The following is an 18520-nucleotide window of genomic DNA, read 5'->3' on the forward strand; positions in this document are numbered from 1 at the left end:
CCTCTACAGTAACACACTTCCTCCAACAAGGCCACACTTACTCCAACAAATCCACACTACTCCCTTTGAGGGCCATTTTTTCCCTCAAACTACCACTCTGAGTATATGGTCAGTTTTGGAGACTGTTCCATGAGGTGCTAAAAAGAAGGTATATATTTGTTTTTGTTTGGTTGGAATATTTTGTAGATATTTGTTAGGTTCATTTGGCTAATAATGTCAGCTAGCTCCAGTATTCTCTGTTTAGTTTTTTTTTTTTTCTGGATGCTCTGTCCATTGGTGAGAGTGGGGTATCAAAGTCTATCAGTATGTGATGGCCAATATGTGATTTATGTTGTAGTAGTGTTTCTTTTACAAAAGTAGGTATCCTTATGTTTGGGGCATAGATGTTAGCTGGAATGTCATCTTGGTGGATTTTTTCTTTGATAAATATGTAGTATCCTTCCCTATCTCTTTTGATTAATTTTTGTTTAAAGTCTATTGTATTAGATATTAAAATGGCTATGCCAGCTTAATTCTTAGGTCCATTTGCTTAGAATATCCATTTGCAATCTTTTACCCTGAGGTAATATCCTTGATGTAGAGCTATGCTTCTTCTGCACAGCAGAAGGCTGGCTTCTGTTTTCATATCCACTCTGTTAATATGTGTCTTTTTATTGGAGAATTGAGGCCATTATATTGGGAGATATCAAAGAACAAAAGTCATTGATGCCTTTTATTTTGTTGTTGTTGTTGGTGGTGGTGGTGGTGGTGGTGGTGGTGGTGGTGTGTGTGTGTGTGTGTGTGTGTGTGAGAGAGAGAGAGAGAGAGAGAGAGAGAGAGAGAGAGAGAGAGAGAGAGAGAGAGAGAGAGAGACTCCTTTCTTTTAATTTTACTGGTGTAAGATTACTTGTTTCCTGTATTTTCCTGTGTGGTGCTAACCTCCTTGGTTTGGATTTTTCCTTCTAACACCTTTTATAGGGCTGAGTTTGTAGATAAATACTGTTTACATTTGACTTTGACAAGGAATATCTTAGTTTTCCATCTACAGTTGATTGAAAGTTTTGCTGGGTATAATATTCTGGAATGGCATCTGTGATCTCATGGAGTCTGCAGCACATCTGTCCAGATCCTTCTGGCATTTAGAGTCTCCATTGAGAGATCAGGTATAATTCTAACAGATCTGCCTTTATATTAATTTTAGCACCCTTTAAAAAATAATTAGGGACAGTGTGTTATTTGGAAGTTCCTGTGTAAAATTTTAAGTTTACTCATTTTTTGACAGTGTCTATTTACTTTAAGAAACTTATGCTGTCCATGTCAGATAGTCTAGGTCTCCTATGAGTCCTTGTGAGTTTAATACTTCTCATTGGGTTGTCACATCCATTATTGTCTGTGACTATGGAGTACTTTATGGTCCCCAACTTTGGCTACCAACTTCATTCTTTCCAACAATTTTGAGACATAAAAGTCAAATATTGTTTGATTTTTAATTTTGTTGGCTATGAAATGTTTTTCTTCCTATATTTAGTGCAACTATAATGGAGTTACAATGCTCAGGAATGTATCCAGTGAAGTGGCAAGTATTCAGGTGGAACCTCTAGCTTGGCCCTGCACAATCCAGAAAGCCTCATTTCTCCCTCCCTCCCTCCCTCCCTCCTATCCCTCCCTCCCTCCTCCTCCATCCCTCCTCCTCCCTCCCCTCCCTCCCTTCCTCCCTCCCCGCCTTCCTCCTCCTCCCTCCCTCCCCCTCCCTCCCTCCCTCCCTCCCTCCCTCCCTCACCCCCCCCCCCGCCTCAACCCTGAAGAGAGTCTTCGAACAAAGGAAAGGCTTCAAAAAGCCCATTTCTCATTCTTCATAACCATTAGGGATTCCTCCACTGAAGTTGCCTCCACACAAGTCGCCAACTATAGTGGTCAGTTTTTTTTACCATGTGTGGGCACAAACCCAGCTGTGGCAGCCTTGTCCTCACCTACAGCCTATGATGTCTCCTCACTGCTTTACTTCAGGGTGCGGAATCTGAGGCTGGAGAACTAGCCTGGGAGTTGCTTTACTAAACTAAACCTATCTTTTTTGTTATACTTTTCCAGTTCAGCTTGATTTGGGAGAGAAACCTATTGTCAGGGGCAGAAAACCTATTAGCAAGGTTCTGTACAAGAAAGTTGTAATGTCCTGACTCAGAAGTAGAATCATTGTGAGGGTATATGGAATGAACTAAAATCTAAAGTAATGTGATACAGGATGATATTTAGTGAAGTTTAGAGGAATGTGGTATACGAACGAGCAAAGTCATATTTGGGGCTAGGAGACAGCTTGGTCAGCAAAATGCTTACCCAAAAAGTATGACATTCTGACTTCAAGCTTCAGAACCCACATGAAAAAAAGATGAGTGTGGGAACTATACCTGGAAGCTCAGCACTGGAGTGGAACAAAAGGTCCATGTTTCACTGGCCAGCCAGATTAGCCTAATGAGCAAACACCAAGACAATAAGAGATCAGCTCCCAAGAAAGAATAGTGTAGGAGGTCCTTCTGTATTTGTGTTACTTTCATTGGTTATTAAAGAAACCGCCTTGGCCTAGTTTATAGGGCGGATCTCAGGTAGGCGGGGAAGACAGAACAGAATTCTGGGAAGAAGGGCAGAATGGCAGACGCTAAGAATCTCCAGCCTGAGTTGGATGTAAGTTAGAATCTTGCTGGTAAGCCATAGTCATATGGTGATACACAGATTTAATAGAAATGAGTTAATCAAGATGTGAGAGTTAGCCAATAAGAGGCTAGAGATAATGGGCCAGGCAGTGATTTAATTAATATAATTTCTGTGCAGTTATTTTTGAGGTTAAGTTAGCCAGGCATCGAGCGGAATGCAGCCTGCTCATCCACATAACAGATTGGCACCTCAACATGGTCAACTCACTCCACGTAAAACCTGAGAGGACTTGAAAAGGAATCCTAGACACACACACACAAACCAGTTTAACACAGCTTTTTGCTGTTTGCTGGGGCGTGGCACAGAGAGATTTCCTGACTCAGCAATAGCAACAGAAAAAAGCCACGCCATTTTAAAATGTGGCTTCCTGGGCTGTGCCGCCAGTGCTAACTCCAGCTATAAAGCATTTCAATGGCATTTGTGGGCCCGGATGTTTGTGTGCCTGCTCGGGATCAAGAAGAAAGTACTCTGAAACCATGCTAATGGCTCAGTGCTCCCCATCTGGGCAGACAGTAGGCTCAGGCTTAGGCAGGCACGAGAGCATGGCCGATTCCTGCCACCATACAGAGAGATATTTCCAGGCTGTGCAGTGCTCTGTGTAGCAGATTTGGCTGTATGTGCTGCACACTCATTCTCAGAGTTAAAGTGCTGAATTTGGCTCCTACCTGGTGGCCCCAGAGCTAGCAGAAATGGTACATCCACCATTTTGAAATTGGAGATAGGTAGAGTCAACATCCAGAACAGCTGCAACCAAGATGCTTAATATTTTAAAAGCTCTTCAAGACAGTAGAGAATTAAGGACAATGCAATAGGACAGATTCAGACATAAAAGACCTCTAAATGGGTCACAGTGTTAGATAAAGCACATAGGCTTGGGAGAGAAAAGATAAAGAGTATACAGAGTCATAATATAAAATTAATGCTTTTTAAAAAGGGGTAAAGTCTTTAAAGAGACAGAGTAAAGTAATAGAATAAAAAAATAAGCCATGTAAAAATGGAAAATTCACAGAGAATCTGGATTATGTTTATTTTGTTTTCTTTAACTTTTTTGACTGTGAAGGAGCTAAATACAAAGAGACATTCATTGTATGGTCTGCCAAGCTAAACCAGCATGTATGTTCTAAAGGTATCATGACTTCCAAATTTGAGTCTAAGGATATGGTGCTTTGGAAAAGAGGTTCTTCTTTTGTTTTCTCAGAGGATGAGACCCTGTGGATTGCTTCTAGACCAATATGGTATGATAGACCACACCCTCCTGAAAGGTTGCCATCAACACCCTCAAAAACTTACTTTGCTCAACTACCGACTGAGATGAACCTAGAATACAGGATACAACATGAAAGACCTGATAAACAGCGTCCCCATACAGCACTAAGCAGTTTGGAGAAGAAAAACTGTGCCCATATTCCCAAATACTGTTTATAAATGTTCTTTACATTTAAAGGGGGATATGATATAGATATGCATAATTTGCATTGATATGAATCTTGGTATACTGAAACTAATTTAAGCTCAATCTTGTTATGTGCATATTTCTGATCTTGATTAAGGTATTGTGATTACGTAGTTCATTTAAAAAATGTAATGTATAATTAGGAAATATAGGTTGTTAAAGGATGCTCATCTATAATAGTCAAGTTTGTAGTCATGTTAGTTAGATTTTCTAGATGTGCATGGATATATTTCAGATAGGCATTCTTCATATCTTTTAAAGACTACAGAAGGTGGCACTTAAGATGTTTTAATAACTTAGGGCTTTTCATGACAATGAGACACGTCTGCTCCTGGTAGCACCAATCTACTTCAAGAGGAAGATGGGCATTGAAGAGGCTCCTTATGGAGTTTGCTAGCCATTTGAGCAAGAAACTTATCTTGCCTGGACTGTTGCATAAACAGGACAGGAATAACCCACAGAGAGAGTACTGCTGAACTTGCCAAAAGGTGAGATGATACTTCGGGGTTTCTGATTCATCAAAGAGTCTTGTGAGACATTCTGCAGGATACAGAAGAACGTGACTGAACTGTCTTTGAAATTTCCTGATTCATAGAAATGTCTGCTGAATATTATGGGCCTGAAGGCCAAAGATGGATGCCCCAATAGTACAAAAGAACTTTGGGTGACTGTCCAGGCAGCAAGATGTCTCTGTCATTTCTAGAGTTTTGGAAGTTGCTTACTTCTTGTTGGCTTAGGTAATATTATATACTTCTGGAGTCTTTGATAGAGTTAAAGAATGGATAGTTATAGTTTTCCTTAGTTATGATAAAAGATAAAATAGATATAAATATTGCAACTGTAATTCTTGCTTGATAACTGTTTTGTTATATGTAATTTTACTATGTTAAAGTGAAAGCCTTTCTTTTTTGTTTAAACAGAAAAAGGGGAAATGGTGTAGGAGGTCCTACTGCATTTATTGCTTTCATTGGTTATTAAAGAAACCGCCTTGGACTAGTTGATAGGGTGGATCTCAGATAGGCAGGGAAGACTGAACAGAATTCTGGGGAGAAGGGCAGAGAGGCAGACACCATGAATCTCCAGCCTGAAGCAGAAGTAGGTTAGAATCTTATTGGTAAGCCACAGTCACATGATGATACACAGATTTAATAGAAATGAGTTAATAAGATGTGAGAGTTAGCCAATAGAAGGCTAGAGATAATGGGCCAGGCAGTGACTTAATGAATACAATTTCTGCGTGGTTATTTCAAGGGTTAAGCTAGCCGGGCAGTGGGATGTAGTCCACTCATCCTCACAACAAAGAAGATGAATGGCATGTAATGAATGATATCCAAAGTTGATCGCTGGTTTCCACGTGTCCATGCACACACATAGATACACATACACACCCCACCATCACCATTACCACTACTGCCACCAACAACCATAAAATCTCCAAACCCAAACAAGGCCACATATGGCTTCATGGCCTCTTTGTACTTCATGCATGCTCTTCAGGTTGTACGCTAATATTTAATTGCATTTCCTTTGCTGCCTGATTCTGTCTGCAAGAGCATTCTTTACTGTTTATTTAAAACATTTGCTTCTAGTGAAAAAAAAATAAGATGAGTTCTACATAAGTCCCATGCATAATTATTGTTTTGAGAGCCACAGTGAAAAAAAAAACTCACTTGTTTAACAAGAGGAAGAATTATTTTTGTTCTTGCCACAGTAATACCAGATCAGGTAGATTTTTTTTTTTCATCAGCACCTCTGAGATCCAGGCTGTTTCTATATTTTTTTCAGATTACCTCGAATTCTGCTCCCATGAGAGGAAGGGATTTGGGGAGGGAAAAATGTACACTTTTTAAAACCATTCACAGATACATTTCCACTAACCAGAACTAAATAGAAGGCTCCATCCCAATTAAAATTCAACCCAATTAAAATGGTCAAAATGTAAATGGAGTTTATTTCCTGTAGTTGTTTTACTCTTTGGGGGGCCTACCACAAAATAAATTACATGGAGGCTTACTATGATAAATACCCGACCCTAGCTTACTTTATTTCTATCCAGATTTTCTTAACTTAAATTATCCCATGTGCCTTTCACCTCCAGACCTTTTCTTTTTCTTCTTCTGTATAGCTTATTTCACTCTTACTCCATGACTGGATGGGTGGCTGACCCTTAGCATCCTTCTCTGCCTGTTCTCTTGCTCCTTCCTCTTCTCTTGCTTCCTTATCCCTCTTTTTCTCCTTCTATTTATTCTGTCTGCCTGCCAGACCCACTTATTTTTTCTCCTGCCTTGCCATTGGCTATTTGGCTCTTTATTAGACCAGATAGGTATTTTAGACAGGCAAAATAACACAGCTTCATGTAGTTAAACAGATACAACATAAAAGAATAAGCACATGTTTGCATCCTTAAAACAAATGTTCTACAGCATAAACAAAAGTAACACATCTTAAAATAATGTTCAACAACAATTTCCTTCATTTTACAGACCAGATAAGAATTGCAGAGGACCTGGCCAAAGTAACTTAGCAGAGACATGATATCAGGAAGGTTTTCTATTGCTGTAACTCATGTGGTCGACTCCTGTTTCATTCCAGACACTTAAGCACATGTCTCTGAACACTCAGCACTTACCCTGTAAACACAAACAGGTTTTGTCTTCAAATTAAGGAAAAGACAGATGAACAGACTTCTAGCTAGGAGCTAAAGGGCAGAAAGGAAGGAAGCACACATCCTTGCTATCTGCCAGCAGAATGCAAGCAGTCCTTTTGCTCTGGTCTCTGGGTTCCCCCTCGTCATATCATCAGACTTCACAGTTTTGAGATAAAATGTCAAAATCTTCCACCAAGGAATAGAGATACAGGATCTTTAAGATGCAAACAGCTCCAATATTCTTGTCTTGAATACATGTTAAACAATCATAAACATTACCAAATACGTCCCAGATTGACACAAAAACATACTTCTGGCTATAAGCAGGGAAGACCCAGCTGTAAGGAGTTCTTCCTGTTTCTTGGTAGCAGTGTTTCAGAATACCAGCATTACACCCACAAGTATGGATGGGGAAAACAACCACCGCAGCATGTTTAAGCAGCAAACACTAAATCAGACATCTAAGTTATTGTTCTTATTCTTCTATAGGACAGCAATAGTGGGAGTTTCAACCATAACTGTTTCCTTTGGAACATACGGCAGATATCAAATCTTAGAGCCTTATAGTTAGCTGCTTGATTATCAGGACAAACTTCTTCATTTATATAAAGAACTGAAAAATAGTTTCATAAGATCAAATTATGTTTAGCCCATGCCTGCAATCTAGTAAGTATCACAAAGTAAATGCAACTCTTCCTTCTTCTCCTCTTCCTCCTCCTCATCTTCCTCTTCCCCTTCTCCTCCTCCTCTTCCCACCCCCATTTGTAGCTCCCTCCTTTCCTCTTATTCTTCAAGACAAGATCTCAGTTTATAGCTCAGGTTACTCTGGAACTCACTATGTAATCTATGGTGGCCTCCTGCTTCAACAGCCTATGCTGTGGGCTTGTCAGTGAGTTGTCAACCCTGCTGTAACTCTTCTCATTCCTGTCTCCTTCCACAGATATCTGGTAAATCATTTTAGAATCAGTTTTTTTTTCCACTTTCAACCTTGATATTATTATTGAAATTTTATTTTTTTATTTTTTTATTAAAAATTTCCGCCTCCTCCTCGCCTCCCAACTACCCCCTCCCTCCTCCACTCCCCCTCCCTCTCCTGTCCAGAGAGCAGTAAGGGTTCCCTGCCCTGTGGGAAGTCGAAGTTCCTCCCCCCTCGATCCAGGTCTAGGAAGGTGAGCATCCAAATAGGCCAGGACGCCCAAAGCCAGTATGTGTAGTAGGGTCCAAATCCAGTGTTATTGTCCTTGGCTTCTCAGCAGCCCTCATTGTCTGCCATGTTCAGGGAGACCTGTTTTATCTCATGCTTTTTCAGTCCCAGTCCTGCTGGGCTTGGTAAGCTCCAAATGGATCAGCCCCACCATCTCAGTGGGTGGGAGCACTCCTCGCAGTCCAGACTTCCTTGCTCATGTTTTCCTTCCTTCTGCTCCTCATTTGGACCTTGGGCAGTTCGGTGCACCAATGTGTGACTCTGTCTTTATCTCCATCCATTGCCAGATGAAGGTTCCCTCACGGTCCTGACTTTCTTTCTCATGTTCTCCCTCCTTCTGCTCCTCGTCAGGACCTTGGGAACTCAGTCTGGTGCTCCAATGTGGGGCTCTGTCTCTAGCTCCATCCATCGGCAGATGAAGATTCAGTCCAGATGGAACTCAATGCCTATTATTGAAATTTTTATCCCAGTGGAAAATTAAAACTACTTTGGGGGAGAGAAAGCGATGGTATTAAACTGTTCTTTTGTAATAATGAATGGAGTATTAACTCAGGACCTTATGGATGCTACACCGGCATTCTACAAATGAGACAAATTTCCAGCCATTCTTAAACTGTCATTTTATTTAAGACAGAGTCAGTTTCACTCCCTATAGTCTAGGGTGGTTTCAAACTTCCATCCACCTGCCTCAGTCTTCTGAGTAGCTGAAACTTCAGGTGTGTAAACTACATCTAACTCATCCTTTCTCTATCTGCCAAACTCCTGGATTAGCTTGGCATGATAGAGACACAGGTTGCAACCACATGATCGTCAATAGGATGACCTCAGATAACAAACATTCTAAAATACATGGACCAAGTCAGGTGATACATTAGTCCAAATAATGCTTTGGAGGGGAGAAAACAAGCTTCTGTTTTACTAGCTACATCAAAAATCCTACCTTAATATGATAAGTTAGTTTTAAAATGGGTGTGAAATATAGTCACTTTTTTGGGGAAGTCTATTTTTTATTTAACTTCTTTTTAAATTAATTATATAATTTTACAAATTTTCACCTCCTCACCGCCTCCCATTTCCCTTCCACCCTCCCCCTCCCTCTCCAGTCTAAAGAGCAGTCAGGGTTCCCTGCCCTGTGGGAAGTCCAAGATCCTCCCCCATCCATCCAGGTCTAGGAAGGTGAGGATCCAAACAGACTAGGTTCCCACAAAGCCAGTACATACAATAGAATCAAAACCCAGTGCCATTGTCCTTGGCTTTTCACTTTTTTATGTGGTTGATAAAACAGAAACTTCTGGGACACATGTGTGTGCCATCTCTTCTACTCAAGTTCTGCTTAGATTTCACATTGTGTCATAAGGTTAGCTGATCAGAGATAGCCAGAAAAATATTCAGGATTCAGGCTCAGTTTTCCTCTTCTTGCTTTCCCCTGGGTAGTTTGCGATTGTTTAATTGTTCTTCCAGCACCACTATTTTTTTCTTCTAACTCCTTCACCCCTACTGACATACTTCTTCCAGTGAGACTCCATGTCCTAAAAGTTCTAGACCATCCCCAAATAGTGCTATCAACTGGGAACCAATGTTTAAAGATGTGAGCTTCTATGGGCCATTTCTGATTCAAAACACCACAAAGTCTTACAGTGATAATGAAGGCAACACTGATATCATTAATAAAGTCTCTATTTTTAGTAAGAACAGTGTTCAGATCTCTCTCTCTCTCTCTCTCTCTTTCTCTCTCTCTCTCTTTCTCTCGTGTGTGTGTGTGTGGTGTGTGTGTATGCAGTAGAATAAGACGCCGATAAAAGTCCAAGAAGAACTTGAAGATGACAATGTGTAGTAGGTCAAGGAAGAAATAATGCCAGCAGTGCCTCCACTTTGGACTTGGACTTCTGGACTATAGACTTGTGAAGCAATAAATTTCTGTTTTTTAAGGCACTCAGTGGGGGACACGTTGATAGGTCTTGTGGAAAAATACACAGACAAAGCACAAAAACACAAAGTTTCCACTATTATAGCTCTGTAAGTGAAAAGTGTGTGCAGTGGATTGTGGAGGTCCTTCTGGAAGACTGAAGTCTAATGTGTAAGGCTTATTCAGAATAGAAGAAAACAACTTACTCATTTATTATTTTTTCTTTAGCTAAACTATTTACTTTTATTTCTATAATAATGTAATTACAGTATTCTTACTTTAATTCTGATATTCAGTCTACACATTTATTTAATTAGAACCAGTCTTAGTTACTGTTTTATTACTCTGAAAAGACACAATAATCTAGGCAAGATACCAAAGAAAGCTTTCAATTGGGGGCTTGTTTTTTTCAGAGGATGAATCCATGACCATTATGGTAGGAAGCATGGCAGTAGGCAGGCATGGTGCTATAGCAGAAACTGAAAGTGCACAGCTGATATGGAAGTTACAGTAGAAAGAGACAAGAGGCTGGGCCTGACATGGGGTTTGGAAACCTCAAAACTTAGTCCAGCAACCTACCTACACCTCCTTCATCAAAGCCAACCTCCTAATCTTTCCTAAACAATCCACCAAATAGGAAATCAAACATTCAAATCTTTGAGTCTGTGGGAGTCATTCTCATTTAGACCACCACAATCCACACCTTGGCCTCCATAGGCTTATAGATATATCATAATGCAAAGTACACTCATTCCAACTTCAAAAATCCAGTAGGTTTTCACTGTCTCATTACTGATTAAAAGTTCAAAGTCTCTTCTGAGACTCAAGGCAATGTCCTAACTGTAACTGTTAAGTATTAAATCCCCAGTAGTTGAATTCCTCTGCTGCCCGTGCAGTAAGACAAATCAAGCTGAATTAATATGTCCAGATTTAATAAACAGGGCAATGCAAAGCAAAGCACTCTTGGCCTGATAGGGTAGAACAAAGCAAGGCAGGGAAAACTAAACTGAATGCCAGGAGAAGGAAGGCAGAGTCAGAGAGAAGCCATGTAGCCTCGCTGGAGCCCGATGGAGCTTTATGCAGTAAGCCACAGCCACACAGTGATACACAGATTAATAGAGATGGATAAATTAATAATGTGAGAACTAGCCAATAAGAACCTAGAACTAATAGGTCAATCAATGATTTAATTAATTAATACCCTTTCTGTGTGGTTATTTCGGGAGTCTGGGTAGCCAGGAAATGAACAAGCATCCTCTTACAACAAATTGGCACTCTAATGTGGTCGACTAAATCCATGTAAAACCTTAGTGGGCTTGAAAAGGAATTCTAGACACTAAAAAACAAAATTTAGCTACATTTTTTTCAGATGAGTTCTACTTGCTGGTGGTATGCTGCAGCTCCTTTAAGAAATTTTCCTTATTCAGTGGTAGCAGAAAAAAATAGCTGCAAGGATTTGAAACAGCAGTTCTCTGGACCATGTTGCCAGCATGAACTGGCTCTTTTAAAAGGCTGAGCATTTAAATGGGGTTTGTGGACAGCATGCTGCAAGTTACTTGGTGGCAGCATGGGCCAACTGGTTATCAGAGTTGAGGTGGTGAGGACGGCTCCCACCCAGCTGTCTCAGGCCCTAACGGACTTCTGCCATGTTGGACTGGACTGAGCAAGCAGGCAGGACCATATTACCCTTAGGAATGATGCAGCTTAGGTTTTTAAGAAGTGCTTAGTAATTTAAGGCTCAGTTTTTGGTTGTACTTAAAAAGATACTTTGCCATCATCTTTAGTAAAGGACTAGCCCCACCAAGGAGATAATAGGTCTCCAGTATACTTTGGGTTTGGATATATTTCTGTATGATACTCTCTTTCCTGTCCTAAAAAACAGTTTATAAAAGATAAGGTTTAAAACAATGTTGGTTTCCTGAGACATTAAAGCTACACCTTTGTGTTCATATACAGGGATGGATCTTGTTAGCAGCAACCCCTTAATATTGACTTAAAACACTAAAACATTTACAATGTTAAACTTGGTTTTACCTTCCACAGATTAGGATTGTGCTCTAGGTCTCAGGACCACAGCTGAAAACTAGAGACTGAAATATTCCTCCTAATCTTCTTGCCTTTACTAACATTGGTAAGCTGTAACTGATTTGGTAAACTGTATGTCCACATTTAACTTATATGCTCACAGAGTTAAGCATAAACATGTGTCTAATTTAGATACACCTCACAGGTAATGACACCCTGATACTCAGGTGCCTTTACAGATATGAGAGTATGGAATTTAATAAAAAAAAACTTTTTTATGATAGACATGCCAGCACCTTGAAGCATCCTGTATCTCCAAGAAGACAGAGGACACAGAAGAACTTTCACCTGGAAGCTTGCTTTAAATGTGGCAATGCCAGCCACTGAGCCAAAATCCTGCCTTTCACCTCAACTGCTACAAAGACCTTGTTCAAACTGTGAACAAGGGGAGCAATGGAAGATCAATTGTCCTACCCTGCCAAGACAGGTAAGCTGATCTCTCCAAATCCCTACTCCACAGAAAAGTCTGTCAGGCCTCCGGGACTTAGCAGCTAAAGGCAAGTACTGCTTATAAAACTTGTGACTCCTTAACAAAGATTACAGAGAGACTTGGGATTGCTGCTTATGGAGCTGTCTCACTTTCGTACAAATTTGTCCCTCTCAGAACTGATGGTGTTAGACTAGGGTACGGACAAATTTGCCACCAATTTAACAGCTTTCCCCCAACCCCCAAGGCTACAAGCACTCTGATAACTCATTAGTTGAGTTTCCTGCTAAAAATACAGATAGTGTGCCTTATTCACAGTCTTCATAGTCTAAAATAACAGGTTTTAGATGTAACTTCAGAAAACAAAATTTTAAATTTCCTCTGGTTGCCTCCTCAAAATGTTCATGCCTTTTGACCTGAAGCCATAGCTTTTTGATATTACACAAAGATGTAAATCTGTTCCAGCTGTCTTAAAGATACCTGCAGGTTCCTGGGAGAAGCTCTTCTACTGTATCAAGAATCTGGTAAAAACTATCAGTCTCCTGGCATTTTGACGCCATCCATTTTCAAGCATATTTTGCAGGTTCACTCCTCATGTTTGGGCCAAGGCCAACTCACAGAGGGTCCTTCAGATATGCCAGCACCTGCCCTACCTCCTGGGATTTCACCACTGGTATCACATCTCTGGGCTTAAGTGTGCACCTAACCAGCAACTGGAACCTGGTTTCTCAAGATGTTCAAATGAAGGGCACATTTGCCCTTGTGTCTCGCTCATTCACACTTGCCCCTTCTATACAACCAGACACTTCTCTGTTCTGTTCATTCTAGCAGTTGTCACCCTTCCCATGGCTAGCCCCTTTCATAGGACTGATAATAATGATCTATTTTTTTTTCTTTCCCAGCAACCTACCTTCTTCACCTCCTCAAGAAACAGATACCTGTGGTCTTCAGGATGGCAGTTAACTGGATGTTTCTCCACCCATACCTCTTTCTGAGCATGAGCCCACCAACTCCTGACTCTTCCCTCCCACACACACACATAATCCCATGCCTTCGGGATGCAGTCAGACATGAATTGGAGCCCATATACCCAAAGAGTCTGGGAAGTTCTGGTCGATGCTCCACCTCAGTCCCCCATTTCTCTTTCCCAAAACCCTGCCCCATTCCAGAAAGTGTGCCCTCGTGTATAGTAGGAGCTCATTGTTCATTTCCCAGTAGCCCAGATTTCCAAAATAACCACACAGAAAGGGTATTAATTAAATCACTGCTTGGTCTTAACAGCTCCAGCGGGCTACACGGCTTCTCTTTGACTCTGTCTTCTCCCAGCATTCAGTTTAGTTTTTCCTGCCTTGCTCTGTTCTACCCTATCAGGCCAAGCTAGTTTCTTCTTTTTTTTTTTAGAGAAAAGCATAATTTTATTTTTATCATAAACAAAATATTAGTTACAATTTTGACTAACTTATTCCCACATTTTAGGCCACTTTTTTTCTGATAATTTTTATTACTTTATAAATAATACCATTCAAAATTTCCACTTCCTCTCCTCCTCCCACTTCTCTCCTGCTTTCCCACTCACCCTTCTCCCCTCCCCTACCAGTCCTAAGAAAGGGCAGGGTACCCTGCCCTGTGGGAAGTCCAAGGCCCTTCCAACTCCATCCAGGCCAAGCCAGTTTCTTTATTAACCACTGGTATTCACAACATACAGAGGAGAATCCCACATCACCTCCCCCTTTCTATTTAAATAAAATCACCCAAAGTCTCATTTTGCAATGTTGTAGCAACCAACTTTGGCTAAGGCCTAGTGTTACTGACATATTCAGAGGCAGGAAATTTTCCATAACCATCTTACTCTGTCTTGGCAAGATTTGACAGTCCTGATATCCATTTCTGAATACTACGTAACTTGTCAGTAGTTGAGGCATTGTCAGTTCCTTGCCCAAAGGCCTGTTTTGCCAGGAAGAAAACAAACTCCAAGTGGAGTGTCTTCAGTTCTCAACATTCTCTTGGGAATAGATTGGTGCAGCCAGAAGCAATCATGTGTTATGTCAACAGAACCCTAAATTATTTAAATGTCACATTCCACAGATCCTTGATGTGGTTGAAGATTACCTCTCTAGACAGAATACAATCTCTATGCATCTAAAAAACCTAATTGATCTGACTATATGTACATCAAACATGAACACCTATTGACCAATAATAATTAATGCCTATATAACTTAAAAACTAAAACTTCGGGGGGCCATAAAATCCCACAACTCAACCTGTTTGGGCTCTGGGGACCTGGAATTGAGTGCATCCAGGCCCGTGGGAGGTCCCCTCCTACATTGGCCTGCCTGGGGCAAGGTAAGCCTTTGTCTGAGAGCTGCTTGGCCTGCAAGGGGACCTGACAGTCTGCCAGAGGATCCATCATTCTTTGGGGTGAGTGAGGAGTGAGTGCCCGAACCACGGCAGCTGCCCGGAGAGGGACCACCGACATTCCACAACTCCCCCTGCCACCCGCACACTTCCTGCTCTTCCTGCAGGGTTATTCTCCCTAGATACTGCCTCTCTCTTCCTGTCCCTTCCCAGCTTGCACCCAGAATCCTTTCCCCCTCCCCCTGCCTCATCCTCCTGTCTTTGGGGCCACAAAATCCCACAGCTCAGCCTGTTTGGGCACCCAGGGACCTGGAATTGAGTGGACCCAGGCCGGTGGGAGGTCCCCTCCTTCATTAGACTGCCTGCAGCAAGGTAGGCCCTTTGTCAGTGAACTGTTTGGCCTGCAAGGAGACCTGACAGTCTGCCAGAGGATCCATCATTCATTGGGGTGAGTGAATTTAATTCATTGGGGTGAATTGAACTTCTAAAAGAAGACCCAAAGGGCATTATTCAGAAGAACAAATGGGCAGGCGCCAATGCAAGAATTCCTCCAACAATTTAAAAAACAACATGAAAGCACCAGAACCCAGCGAACTTATAACAGGAGGACTTGAACACACTAATCAAGAAGAAGTAGAAAAAATTGACTTTATGAAAGTAATAGAGTCCCTTAAACAGGAGGTGAAAAACTCCCTTAAGGAAATGGACGAGAAGAATAACAAAAAGTTTGAAGAATTGAGTAAATCCGTAAATGATATCCTAGGAAACCAAGAAAAAACAATCAAACAGATAATGGAAACAGTGCAAGACTTGAAAACTGAAATGGAGGCAAGGAAGAAAACACAACCCGAGGGCCAACTGGATTTGGAAAATCTATGTAAATGAACAGAGACTACAGAAACAAGCATAACCAACAGAATACAAGAGATAGAAGAAAGAATCTCAGATTCTGAAGATACCATAGAGAAAATAAATGCACTGATCAAAGAAAACAGCAAATCCAACAAATCCTCATCACAAAACATTCAGGAAATCTGGGACACAATAAAAAGACCAAACCTAAGAATAATAGGCGTAGAAGAAGGAAAAGAAACACAGCTCAATGGTTCAGAAAATATATTTAATAAAATTATAGAAGAAAACTTCCCAAACCTAAAGAAAGATATTCCTATTAAGGTTCAAGAAGCTTACAGAACACCAAATAGACTGGATCAAAAAAAAAAATCCCCTCGCCATATTATAATCAATACACAAAACATACAGAATAAAGAAAGAATATTAAGAGCTGCAAAGGAAAAAGGTCAAGTAACATAAAAAAGTAAACCTATCAGACTAACACCTGACTTCTCTATGGAAACCATGAAAGCCAGAAGGTCCTGGATATATGTTTTGCAGAAACTAAGAGACCATGGATGCAAGCCCAGATTACTATACCCAGCCAAGCTTTCATTCACTATAAATGGAGAAAACAAGATATTCCAGGATAAAAACAAATTTAAACAATACATAGCCACAAATCCAGCCTTACAGAAAGTAATAGAAGGAAATTCACAAACAAAGGAGTCCAGCATTGCCCAAAATAACTCAGACATCTAGCGACCCTTCACCAGCACATCACAAAGAAAGGAAACACAATCTCTACTACCAAATAAAAAATGACAACCGAGTTAACATCCACTGGTCATTAATATCACTTAATATCAATGGACTCAATTCACCTATAAAAAGGCACAGGCTAAGAGATTGGATACGAAAACAGGATCCAACATTCTGCTGTTTACAAGAAACACACCTCAACCACAAAGACAGACATCTACTCAGAGTAAAGGGTTGGGAAAAGGTTTATCAAGCAAATGGACCTAAGAAACAAGCCGGTGTGGCCATACTAATTTTTAACAAAGTTGACTTCAAACTAAAATCAATGAGAAGAGATGGAAAGGGACACTTTATACTCATTACAGGAAAAATCTCTCAGAATGAAGTCTCAATCCTGAATATCTATGCCCCTAATAGAAAAGCACCCACTTATATAAAAGAAACATTACTAGAACTCAAGACAGCCATCAAACCAAACACTCTGATAGTGGGAGACTTCAACACTCCTCTTTCACCAATGGACAGGTCAATTCGACAGAAACCTAACAGAGAATTAAGAGACTTAATAGAGGTAATGAACCAAATGGACTTAACAGACATCTATAGAACATTCCACCCAAACAGGAAAGAATATACCTTCTTCTCTGCGGCTCATGGAACCTTTTCGAAAATTGACCACATACTCAGTAACAAAGCAAACTTCCACAGTTACAAAAACATATTAGTAACCACCTGCATCTTATCGGATCACCATGGATTAAAATTAGAATTCAACAACAATGCTACCCCCAGAAAGCCTACAAACTCATGGAAACTGAACAGTCAACTACTGAACCACAGCTGGGTCAAGGAAGAAATAAAGAAAGAAATTAAAGTCTTTCTTGAATTTAATGAAAATAAAGACACAACATACTCAAACTTATGGGACACTATGAAAGCAGTGCTAAGAGGAAAATTCATAGCACTAAGTGCCCACTTAAAAAAAACGGAGAAAGCTCACATTGGAGACTTAACAGCACACCTGAAAGCTTTAGAAAAGAAAGAAGCAGACTCACCTAGGAGGAGTAGAAGACTGGAAATTATCAAACTGAGGGCAGAAATCAACAAAATAGAAACACAGAAAACAATCCAAAGAATCAATGAAACAAAAAGCTGGTTCTTGGAGAAAATCAACAAGATTGACAAACCCCTAGCCAAACTAATCAAACGGCAGAGAGAGAACACACAAATTAATAAGATCAGAAATGAAAAGGGGGACATAACCACAGACACAGAGGAAATTCAGAGAATCATTAGATCTTACTACAAAAGCCTGTATGCCACAAAATTGGAAAATGTAAAAGAAATGGACACTTTTTTAGATAAGTACCATGTACCAAAGTTAAACCAGGACCAGGTAAATGCTCTAAATAGTCCTGTTAGTTGCGAAGAATTGGAAACTGTTATCAGAAACCTCCCTACCAAAAAGAGCCCAGGACCTGATGGGTTCAATGCAGAATTCTACCAGAACTTCCAAGAAGACCTAATACCTATACTCCTTAAGGTATTTCATAATATAGAAACAGAAGAGTCATTGCCAAATTCCTTTTAGGAAGCTACAATTACCCTGATACCTAAACCACACAAAGACTTAACCAAGAAAGAGAATTAGAGGCCAATCTCACTCATGAACATCGATGCAAAAATTCTCAATAAAATACTGGCAAACAGAATCCAAGAACACATTAGAAAAATTATCCACTATGATCAAGTAGGCTTCATCCCAGAGATGCAGTGCTGGTTCAACATACGAAAATCTATCAATGTAATCCATCATATAAATAAACTGAAGGATAAAAACCATATGATCATCTCATTAGGTGCAGAAAAAGCATTTGACAAAATTCAGCACCCCTTTATGATAAAGGTCTTGGAGAGATTAGGGATACAGGGGTCATTCCTAAATATAATAAAGGCTATTTACAGCAAGCAGACAGCTAACATCAAATTAAATGGAGAGAAACTCAAGGCCATCCCACTAAATTCAGGAACGCGACAAGGCTGTCCACTCTCTCCTTATCTCTTCAATATAGTACTTGAAGTTCTAGCAATAGCAATAAGACAAAACAAGGGGATCAAGGGGATTCGAATTGGAAAGGAAGAAGTTAAACTTTCATTAT

The 18520-nt window shown here is 40.4% G+C and overlaps 1 long non-coding RNA gene across 3 annotated transcripts in view; it reads left to right on the plus strand.

The window, feature by feature from the left end:
- LOC119806698 overlaps nt 1-13989 on the plus strand; it is a 47976-nt gene extending 33987 nt beyond the window's left edge. For all 3 annotated transcript variants that reach the window (XR_005284254.1, XR_005284256.1, XR_005284255.1), the window contains 2 exons: nt 12205-12407; nt 13310-13989. This is a non-coding gene — a long non-coding RNA (uncharacterized LOC119806698). The remainder of the gene's footprint in view (nt 1-12204; nt 12408-13309) is intronic.
- Nucleotides 13990-18520: the final 4531 nt, after the last annotated feature.

The sequence above is a fragment of the Arvicola amphibius genome, chromosome 2 (assembly GCF_903992535.2).
Source record: "Arvicola amphibius chromosome 2, mArvAmp1.2, whole genome shotgun sequence".
In the NCBI taxonomy this organism is placed as follows: Eukaryota; Metazoa; Chordata; class Mammalia; order Rodentia; family Cricetidae; genus Arvicola; species Arvicola amphibius.